A 9,089-nucleotide genomic window follows, 5' to 3' on the forward strand; every position below is an offset into this window, starting at 1 on the left:
TTCGGAGTGAGACCTCTGCTGTTAAACTGGAGCCGGTCATAAGCACACTGCCCAGGTATGGGAAACTCATACTCTTTGGTTCTATTCGGTGAAGTCACGTAGGTAAAAAATAAATATGGGAATCTCTCCACTCTCTCCACAACTGCCCCATCACCGATTGGGAGTTGTGGGGGTGGAGTGTCCGATGGTACAAAATACCCAGGCAGGTGCTTAGTTTTGGTGGGGGTGATGGTAAGGCCCCATCTCTTAGTGGCACGCTCCAGTCTCAGCAGCCAGCATCTCCAATTCCTCCTCTGAATGAGCAGCAATTACCAAATCATCGGCATACATAACGTGGTTGAGCAATAGGGAGCCATCCCTTGACTGCACCTGGGCATCGATCAGCCTCCCTTATATCTGTACCAAATGGAGATTCCCCCGGTACAGCTATTGAAGGCTTCACGAACTACGTGGTCAAAATAGATGTTAAATAATGTGGGAGCCAGAGGACATCACTGTCGCACCCCGGCCACGAAGTTCTACCCTGGCCCGCTCACCATCATGAAGTTCCTTAATGATCATAAGCAGAGCGTTAGGGACTCCGAAAGCACTAAGAACAACCCAGAGCCCAGGCCTACTGATGGTATCATAGGCCTTGAGCAGGTCAAAAAAGCGGAGATGTGGAATTTCCTACACTTCTGCTGTAGCAGACCGATAGAAAATATGGCATCTTTGCAGGACCGCCCTTTCCTGAAACCGCAATGGGGCTCTGCAAGCCTCGCCTCAGCGTGCCTGACAAGGCGATGTTGAATAATCCTTGCCAGGACCTTTCCCGGCACACTGAGGCATGAGATGCCCCTGTAGTTGTTACAGTCCGTGCGTTCCCCCTTCTTAAAGAGGGGGACCACCAGGGCATCCTTCCAATCCTGCGGAACCCGTCCAGTGGTCCAGACTGCTGTTATGATGTCATATAGGGCAGTCTGTGCTCAAATGCCACCCTCCCTCAGCATTTTGCTTGGGAGATCATCTCTACCCAGTGCCTTTCCTGGTCTCAGACTCCGGATCGCCTTCAGTACTTCTTCAACAGATGGCACCTCAGCCAGCCACTCACAGGGGGTGACTTCCTCTTCTATGAGGCACCGCAGCCTCAGCAGGGTCATCCTCACTTTGTGCCACGATGTTTTCCAGGTTGGGTGATTTCCCCTCCCCCAGGACCTCCCAAAAATGCTCAGCAAATCTGCAAACCTGTTCCTGGGGGTCGGAGATTGGATCACCGTTCTTTCTCCTAATGATGGTAATAGGTGTGGCGCTGCAGGTTACTTTTTTGATGGAGTTAAATAGGAATTTGTGATCACAGGCCATTGGGGCAGACTCCATCTGCTCAGCAACCTGCAACCACCAACCATCCTTAAGGCGCCTCACGGCTCTACGAACCTCCGAGCGAAGGCTTCGGTAAGCCTCCTCATTCTCTGACATGGGATGTTGTAGATGATGAGAGTGGGCCTGTCGCTTTTTCTCAGCCAGCCTGAACACCTCCTTTGTCAGCCAGGGTCTCTGAGGAGGTCTGGACCGTGTACCCAAAGAAGCCATTGCAGCTGCATAAGCCACAGTCCTAAACCTCGCCCATTTCCCCTCGACATGAGGAGGTTTGGGATGATGCCAACCCCAGCTGCAAGCGATGATTAAATTCTCGCTTGAAATTTTAATCAGCTAGCTGAGACCATGCCACTATGGGTTTGAATGGGGTCCTGGGTGTACACCCACCACCGGAGTGGAAGAATGGCAGGCACATCTTAAAGATGCCAAGTCGATGGTCAGTGGGCAGATCAGCTCCTGGTGTCAAGGACATGGGCCCGCATCCACTGTTCCATCACAATGTAGTCCAGCAGATGGTCTTGCTTGTGTAGTGACTGTGATTGTCACTGTGTGGTGCCGGGCTTACGAAACCGCAGCGGATAATGTCTTGGCATTATGTGTAGTCCGCTTACTGGGCGAAGTACCAGCCCTCACGGGGCTTGGGTGAGCGCTGTGCAGCGTGGAGGCACCATGTGCGGTGTGCGGTGCGGGCTCCCGGTGAGGGAGCGAGAGGGAGTGTCAGCCAGCCAGGGTTACGTTGGGGCATGATACGCTGGTTGGCCTGCCGACACGTAACCGGATGATATTGGAGGGGGGCCTCCGGTGGACGGGGGCCGCTGGGCGGTCACGTGGTATAGCAGAGCTCTTGGGGAGCCTTCAGAAAGAGCCGGAGAGATCTGGAAGGTGGGCGGGGCGAGGGGCGGAGCCAACCCCAGCCCAGGCCGATATAACGGGGGCCCCGGGAGGGGCTCGGGGTTCTTCGTGTTACTGGTGATGAAGATCCACGTCGGGTTGAAGAAGCCTCTAGCCACGTGGTCCGGGACCCAGCTTGTGGTCTGGGCCGGGATAGCGAACCGTGTCTAGTTCTGCCGTAGCGTGGCTAGATGAGCATTCAACACCCAAGTGTAGGTTGTGTTATGTTACGTTGAGTTTCTGAATAAAGTGTTGCTCCCAAGACAACGTCTGCGACTCAGTTGAACTCGTTACACTTGGACCTGGCATGCATCCATGATGTTGTGTGGATGTGCCGATGCCGGAACAGCGTGTTGGTAATTACAAGCCCATGGGCTGCACAAAAATCTATCAGCCTCTTACCGTTGTTATTGAGCTGATCTGGCCCATGCCCTCCAATCACTCCAGACCAGGTGCTAGCATCATGACCAACTCGGGCATTGAAGTCACCCAACAAGATGACTCTATCCCGAGGGGCCACTTTAGCCAGTATCTTTGACAGGAGGTCATAGAAGCCATCTGACTCATCGGCCTTGCCTGCATCCTTCCAGATGTTCGTCTTCAGTGGGGGCATACATAACCACGACCACCACTCCTTGCCTCTGGTTGATGGGAAGGCGAGCCCAAAGTAGCCTGGGGATTACAGCATCCCACACCTGACCGCCACACTCCCACGCCCCCTTCATTCTTTTGTTCAGAAGAAGAGCCATTCCCTGTTGTTTGGCAGTCTCCTGCCCCGAGTAAAGGACTGTCCACCCCTCATGGTGGCAGGAGCCAGAGCCGGTCCCCTGGACCTCCTGAATACCATAGAGATGCAGGCGGTACCGGTCCAGCTCCCAACAAAAGAATGGAAGCCTCTCCTCCGCAATGAGCGTTCGAACATTCCACGTGGCCATCCGTAGAGGCTTTTTGTTGTTTCTGAAGAAGCCCCGAGGATAAAGATTCAATCTCCTCGCTCCGCCAAATGGGGTTTGGCCAGGAGACGTCATAGACGCCCGTACCCCTGGTGCCTCCGGCACAAACTTAATAAATGCATTACCTCGTATTTTAGTGGTAGTTAATTGAAAGTGGAGGGGTTACCAGTCCCTCGCACCGGTCCAAAGCCCCCTTTTGGCCATTGTGGTGGTAACAAATGCCATGAAGGGAAAGGCCAATCTAAATTGGCCCTCCCCCCACGGCACTGCCCACCACAATTTTGCCGTCCGGCACCTCGAGGAGGTAGGGGGTTGTTTTTGCCGGACAATACACACACACGGACATACATACACATACACATACATCCACACACGTGTACATACATACACATACATAAACAAAGACCCTCCATATAGCCTCAACAGACTGTAGGGGCAAGTGCTGTTAGCGAGCACCTATGAAGAGACCGGAACGGCACACGAGGGGGTTGGTGGCAAGCACAACGCCCGACCACCTTTGTCTGCTCAGTGGCGATGTTTACACACCACACCAGGTACTCAATTGAGGCTGAGTACACCTAGGGGAGGCCCAGGACCATTTCAGATAATCTTCACCGGTGTTGGCCACGAGCGGGAATTGAACCCGGGTCGCCGGGTTCGTAGCGCTAACCACTACTTTACCACTACCCATCTTGGTGTGGGGGTCACCTGAGTCTCGATGTTGTGCCCTTTGAGTGCCGAGCGGATGAAGTGCAGCACGCAGTCCACCAGCCCCTCGCACTGCCGCATGCTCAGCCGCCTGTCCGGGTCTGCCAAGCTCAACTCCCTGCAACGTCACCGCCGTGACGTGAACCCTGACGTCCCCGTCACGTCAACCACGACATTCCCGTCGCGTCCACCGCAACGTCCCCGTCACGTCTGTCTCGGCGCGCCTTACCGCAGGCACGCCAGGGCGTTGCAGAACGCCGCGGAAGGCGAGGCGGGCGAGCTGAGTGAGGAGGGTGAGACGGGCGAGCTGGGTGAGGACGGTGAGGAGGGTTTGTCTCCAACGTTGCTCCTCCAGCCGCTCTCTGGCACCAGCACGAGCTCCACCAGCGCCGGGAGGCAGAGCTCCACCAGCGCAGCCCTCAGAGGCTCGTGGCACGACAGGTTCCACAGCGTGCCTGGGGTAGGGGTGGCGAGGGTGGGTGGGTGGTGAGTGTGAGTGGTGAGTGTGGGTGGTGAGCATGGCGAGAGTGGTGAGCCTGGTGAGAGTGGTGAGCCTGGTGAGAGTAGTGAGCGTGGTGAGAGTGGTGAGCGTGACGAGCGTGGCGAGCATGGGTGGTGAGTGTGGGTGGTGAGTGTGGGTGGTGAGCGTGGGTGGTGAGTGTGGGTGGCGAGAGTGGGTGGTGAGTGGTGAGTGTGAGTGGCGAGAGTGGGTGGTGAGTGTGGGTGGGTTGCTACCGGTGATCTTCTCCAGGGTGTGAGGGTTGTGAGTGCGTCCCAGCAGGCTGGCGAAGGCCGCGATGCCTCCATTGTTGCAGAGGGCCAATGCGCCAACATGGTTGGAGCTGAGGACTTGCAACACCTCACATGCATATGCACGCACCTGTGGGGGCACGGGGAGATGAGGAGATGCACAAACAACAACCGCCATACGCCACCAAGTGGCGGTGATGTCACCACGACGCTTGTGCCAGGCTATGTGCACCTTGAGGCCACGTGAAGTGTCGAACGCCCGCTGGCAGAAGGTCAAGGGACAGACCCAGGTGCCACGGGTCGACTGACTGAGATGACTGGCTGATGCACCGCCTGTGCCCCCTCCTGTGCCAACCTGCTGTGCTTTAGCCACCCGGCGCTCCGCTCGTTGTTCTGAGCGTCGCTCCTCCGCCCTCCGTTGTTGTTGAAGGGCGACTGCCTCCAACTGCCCAGTAGCGTCCTTCACGAGCCTCCTCCACAGAGGCCGATTTTTACACCGCTGGTACCAGTCATCGGGAAGTCGACTCAGCTCCACGTCTTCTTGTACCACGTCACTCCATCTCTTCTCTAGCCCGTGCTGCGCACAGACAAAGATACCCCGTATAGCCTTAACAGACTGTAGGGGCAAGTGCTGTTAGCGAGCGCCTTTAAAGGCCGGCACAGCACACGAGGGGGTGGGTGGCCAGCACTATGCCCGGCCGCCTTTGTCTCCGTAGCGGCGATGTTTACACATCCCTCCAGGTACTCATTTGAGGCTGAGTCGACCTACACACACACAGACACATATCCTTGTGCGCCCCACCCGTGGTCTCACCTGGTCGTCGTCCTCACGGTCAGTGAGCAGCGTGAGGAGTGAGCGCGGCGTCCCAGCCGCCCTCACCACTGCCACCGCCCACTCCTCGGGTTGCTCGCAACCACCACTGCCACCACGGCCACCACCCCCACCAACACCACCACCACCGCCACCACCACCAACACCACCACCCCCACCACCACCAACACCACCACCGCCACCAACACCACCACCGACAACACCACCACCACCAACGCCACCAACACCACCACCAATAACACCACCACCAACACCACCACCAACACCACAGCCAGCGGCGGTGGTGTTGGTGGTGGTGCAGCAGCAGCAGCAGCGTCTGAGAGCGCCCAGGAAGCCGAGCCACCAGCGGCACAGCGGGGAGCCAAGCGGCAGTGCGGCAGTAGCAGCAGGGACAGCAGCAGGAGCAGCAGCAGGGACAGCAGGGGCAGCGGCGGCAGGGGCAGCAGGGGCAGCGGCGGCAGGGGCAGCAGCAGCAGGGACAGCAGCAGCAGGGGCAGCAACAGCAGGGGCAGCAGCAGCAGGGACAGCAGCAGGGACAGCAGGGACAGCAGCAGCAGGGACAGCAACAGCAGGGACAGCGGGGGCAGCAGGGGCAGCAGCAGCAGCAGGGACAGCAGCAGGGGCAGCAGGGACAGCAGGGACAGCAGGGACAGCAGCAGCAGGGGCAGCAGCAGCAGGGACAGCAGGGGCAGCAACAGGGGCAGCAGGGACAGCGGGGGCAGCAGGGACAGCAGGGGCAGCAGCAGCAGGGACAGCAGGGGCAGCAACAGCAGCAGGGACAGCAGAAGGGTCAGGGCGCAGAGCGTGAGACAGGGAGGCCGCGTTGGCCATGGTGGTGACAAAGTCCTCGTCCTGGGGGGGAGGGAGGGGGAGTGGGGGAGTGGTGAGTGTACTAGTGGTGAGTGTACTAGTGGTGAGTGGTGAGTGTACTAGTGGTGAGTAGTGGTGAGTGTACTAGTGGTGAGTGGTGAGTGTACTAGTGGTGAGTAGTGGTGAGTGGTGAGTGTACTAGTGGTCAGTGTACTAGTGGTGAGTGGTGGGTGTACTAGTGGTGAGTAGTGGTGAGTGGTGAGTGTACTAGTGGTGAGTGTACTAGTGGTGAGTGTACTAGTGGTGAGTGGTGAGTGTACTAGTGGTGAGTGTACTAGTGGTGAGTGGTGAGTGTACTAGTGGTAAGTGTACTAGTGGTGAGTAGTGGTGAGTGGTGAGAGTACTAGTGGTGAGTGTACTAGTGGTGAGTAGTGGTGAGTGGTGAGTGTACTAGTGGTGAGTGTACTAGTGGTGAGTGGTGAGTAGTGGTGAGTGGTGGGTGTACTAGTGGTGAGTATACTAGTGGTGAGTGTACTAGTGGTGAGTAGTGGTGAGTGGTGAGTGTACTAGTGGTGAGTAGTGGTGAGTGTACTAGTGGTGAGTGGTGAGTAGTGGTGAGTTTTGAGTAGTGGTGAGTGTACTAGTGGTGAGTGTACTAGTGGTGAGTGGTGAGTGTACTAGTGGTGAGTAGTGGTGAGTGTACTAGTGGTGAGTAGTGGTGAGTGGTGAGTAGTGGTGAGTGGTGAGTAGTGGTGAGTGTACTAGTGGTGAGTGTACTAGTGGTGAGTGTACTAGTGGTGAGTAGTGGTGAATGTATTAGTGGTGAGTGTACTAGTGGTGAGTGGTGAGTAGTGGTGAGTAGTGGTGAGTGTACTAGTGGTGAGTGGTGAGTAGTGGTGAGTGTTGAGTGTACTAGTGGTGAGTGTACTAGTGGTGGGTAGTGGTGAGTGGAGAGTAGTGGTGAGTGTACTAGTGGTGAGTGTACTAGTGGTGAGTGGTGAGTAGTGGTGAGTGTACTAGTGGTGAGTAGTGGTGAGTGTACTAGTGGTGAGTGTACTAGTGGTGAGTAGTGGTGAGTGTACTAGTGGTGAGTGGTGAGTGTACTAGTGGTGAGTGTACTAGTGGTGAGTGTACTAGTGGTGAGTAGTGGTGAGTAGTGGTGAGTGGTGAGTGTACTAGTGGTGAGTGGTGAGTGTACTAGTGGTGAGTGTACTAGTGGTGAGTAGTGGTGAGTGGTGAGTGTACTAGTGGTGAGTAGTGGTGAGTGTACTAGTGGTGAGTGGTGAGTAGTGGTGAGTGTACTAGTGGTGAGTGTACTAGTGGTGAGTAGTGGTGAGTGTTGAGTGTAAACTCACCAGGCGATGCTGAACCCCCCAAACCCGGATCCAACTCCACACGACGAACCGGTTCCAAACACAAGTCGACAAGGTATTGATTCAGACTCTAAGTCGATTCCTCATGCAATTCAATGAGCAATCGAATTCTAATACAACTCTTCAATCCGATTCCCCGTGCAAGTCAATAGGAGTCGATTCTTAATGCGTTTAAAAAGGAGTCGACTCCTCACGAAACAATGTTGAGAATCAATTTATACGGTGGCGTCACGGAGGTAAAATAAAACAAAATAAAAGAAAACAATTAAATCACGACGTTTTGGAGGCAACACAAGTCTCCTTCTTCAGGTGGAGCAGACACAACGGTGTACTAGTGGTGAGTGGTGAGTAGTGGTGAGTGGTGAGTGTACTAGTGGTGAGTGTACTAGTGGTGAATAGTGGTGAGTGGTGAGTAGTGGTGAGTGGTGAGTGTACTAGTGGTGAGTAGTGGTGAGTGGTGAGTAGTGGTGAGTGGTGAGTGTACTAGTGGTGAGTGGTGAGTGTACTAGTGGTGAGTGTACTAGTGGTGAGTGTACTAGTGGTGAGTGTACTAGTGGTGAGTAGTGGTGAGTGTACTAGTGGTGAGTGTACTAGTGGTGAGTAGTGGTGAGTGGTGAGTAGTGGTGAGTGGTGAGTGTACTAATGGTGAGTGTACTAGTGGTGAGTAGTGGTGAGTGGTGAGTAGTGGTGAGTGGTGAGTGTACTAGTGGTGAGTGTACTAGTGGTGATTGGTGAGTGTACTAGTGGTGAGTAGTGGTGAGTGGTGAGTAGTGGTGAGTGGTGAGTGTACTAGTGGTGAGTGTACTAGTGGTGAGTAGTGGTGAGTGGTGAGTAGTGGTGAGTGGTGAGTGTACTAGTGGTGAGTAGTGGTGAGTGGTGAGTAGTGGTGAGTGGTGAGTGTACTAGTGGTGAGTGGTGAGTGTACTAATGGTGAGTGTACTAGTGGTGAGTAGTGGTGAGTGGTGGGTGTACTAGTGGTGAGTGTACTAGTGGTGAGTGTACTAGTGGTGAGTAGTGGTGAGTGTACTAGTGGTGAGTGTACTAGTGGTGAGTAGTGGTGAGTGGTGAGTAGTGGTGAGTGGTGAGTGTACTAGTGGTGAGTAGTGGTGAGTGGTGAGTAGTGGTGAGTGGTGAGTGTACTAGTGGTGAGTGTACTAGTGGTGAGTAGTGGTGAGTGGTGAGCAGTGGTGAGTGGTGAGTGTACTAGTGGTGAGTGGTGAGTGTACTAGTGGTGAGTGTACTAGTAGTGAGTAGTGGTGAGTGGTGAGTGTACTAGTGGTGAGTGTACTAGTGGTGAGTAGTGGTGAGTGGTGGGTGTACTAGTGGTGAGTGTACTAGTGGTGAGTGTACTAGTGATGAGTGGTGAGTGTACTAGTGGTGAGTGGTGGGTGTACTAGTGGTGAGTGTACTAGTGGT

At 55.1% G+C, this 9,089-nt stretch overlaps 1 long non-coding RNA gene across 2 annotated transcripts; it reads right to left on the bottom strand.

Moving 5' to 3' along the window:
- Window positions 1-4,157: 4,157 nt before the first annotated feature.
- On the bottom strand, window positions 4,158-7,903 carry LOC142922074 (uncharacterized). 2 transcript variants are annotated; one of them, XR_012939812.1, is made up of 3 exons: window positions 7,656-7,903; window positions 4,644-4,788; window positions 4,158-4,363 (listed from the first exon to the last, which is right to left on the bottom strand). It is a non-coding gene; the product is annotated as an uncharacterized LOC142922074 (long non-coding RNA). The 2 variants fall into 2 exon arrangements; XR_012939811.1 differs by lacking the exon at window positions 7,656-7,903 and adding an exon at window positions 5,473-5,667.
- Between the last annotated feature and the right edge of the window lie 1,186 nt (window positions 7,904-9,089).

The sequence above is a fragment of the Petromyzon marinus genome, unplaced genomic scaffold (assembly GCF_048934315.1).
Source record: "Petromyzon marinus isolate PM22_M1 ecotype Great Lakes invasive population unplaced genomic scaffold, UKy_Petmar_22M1.pri1.0 PM_G_Scaffold_91, whole genome shotgun sequence".
NCBI lineage: Eukaryota > Metazoa > Chordata > Hyperoartia > Petromyzontiformes > Petromyzontidae > Petromyzon > Petromyzon marinus.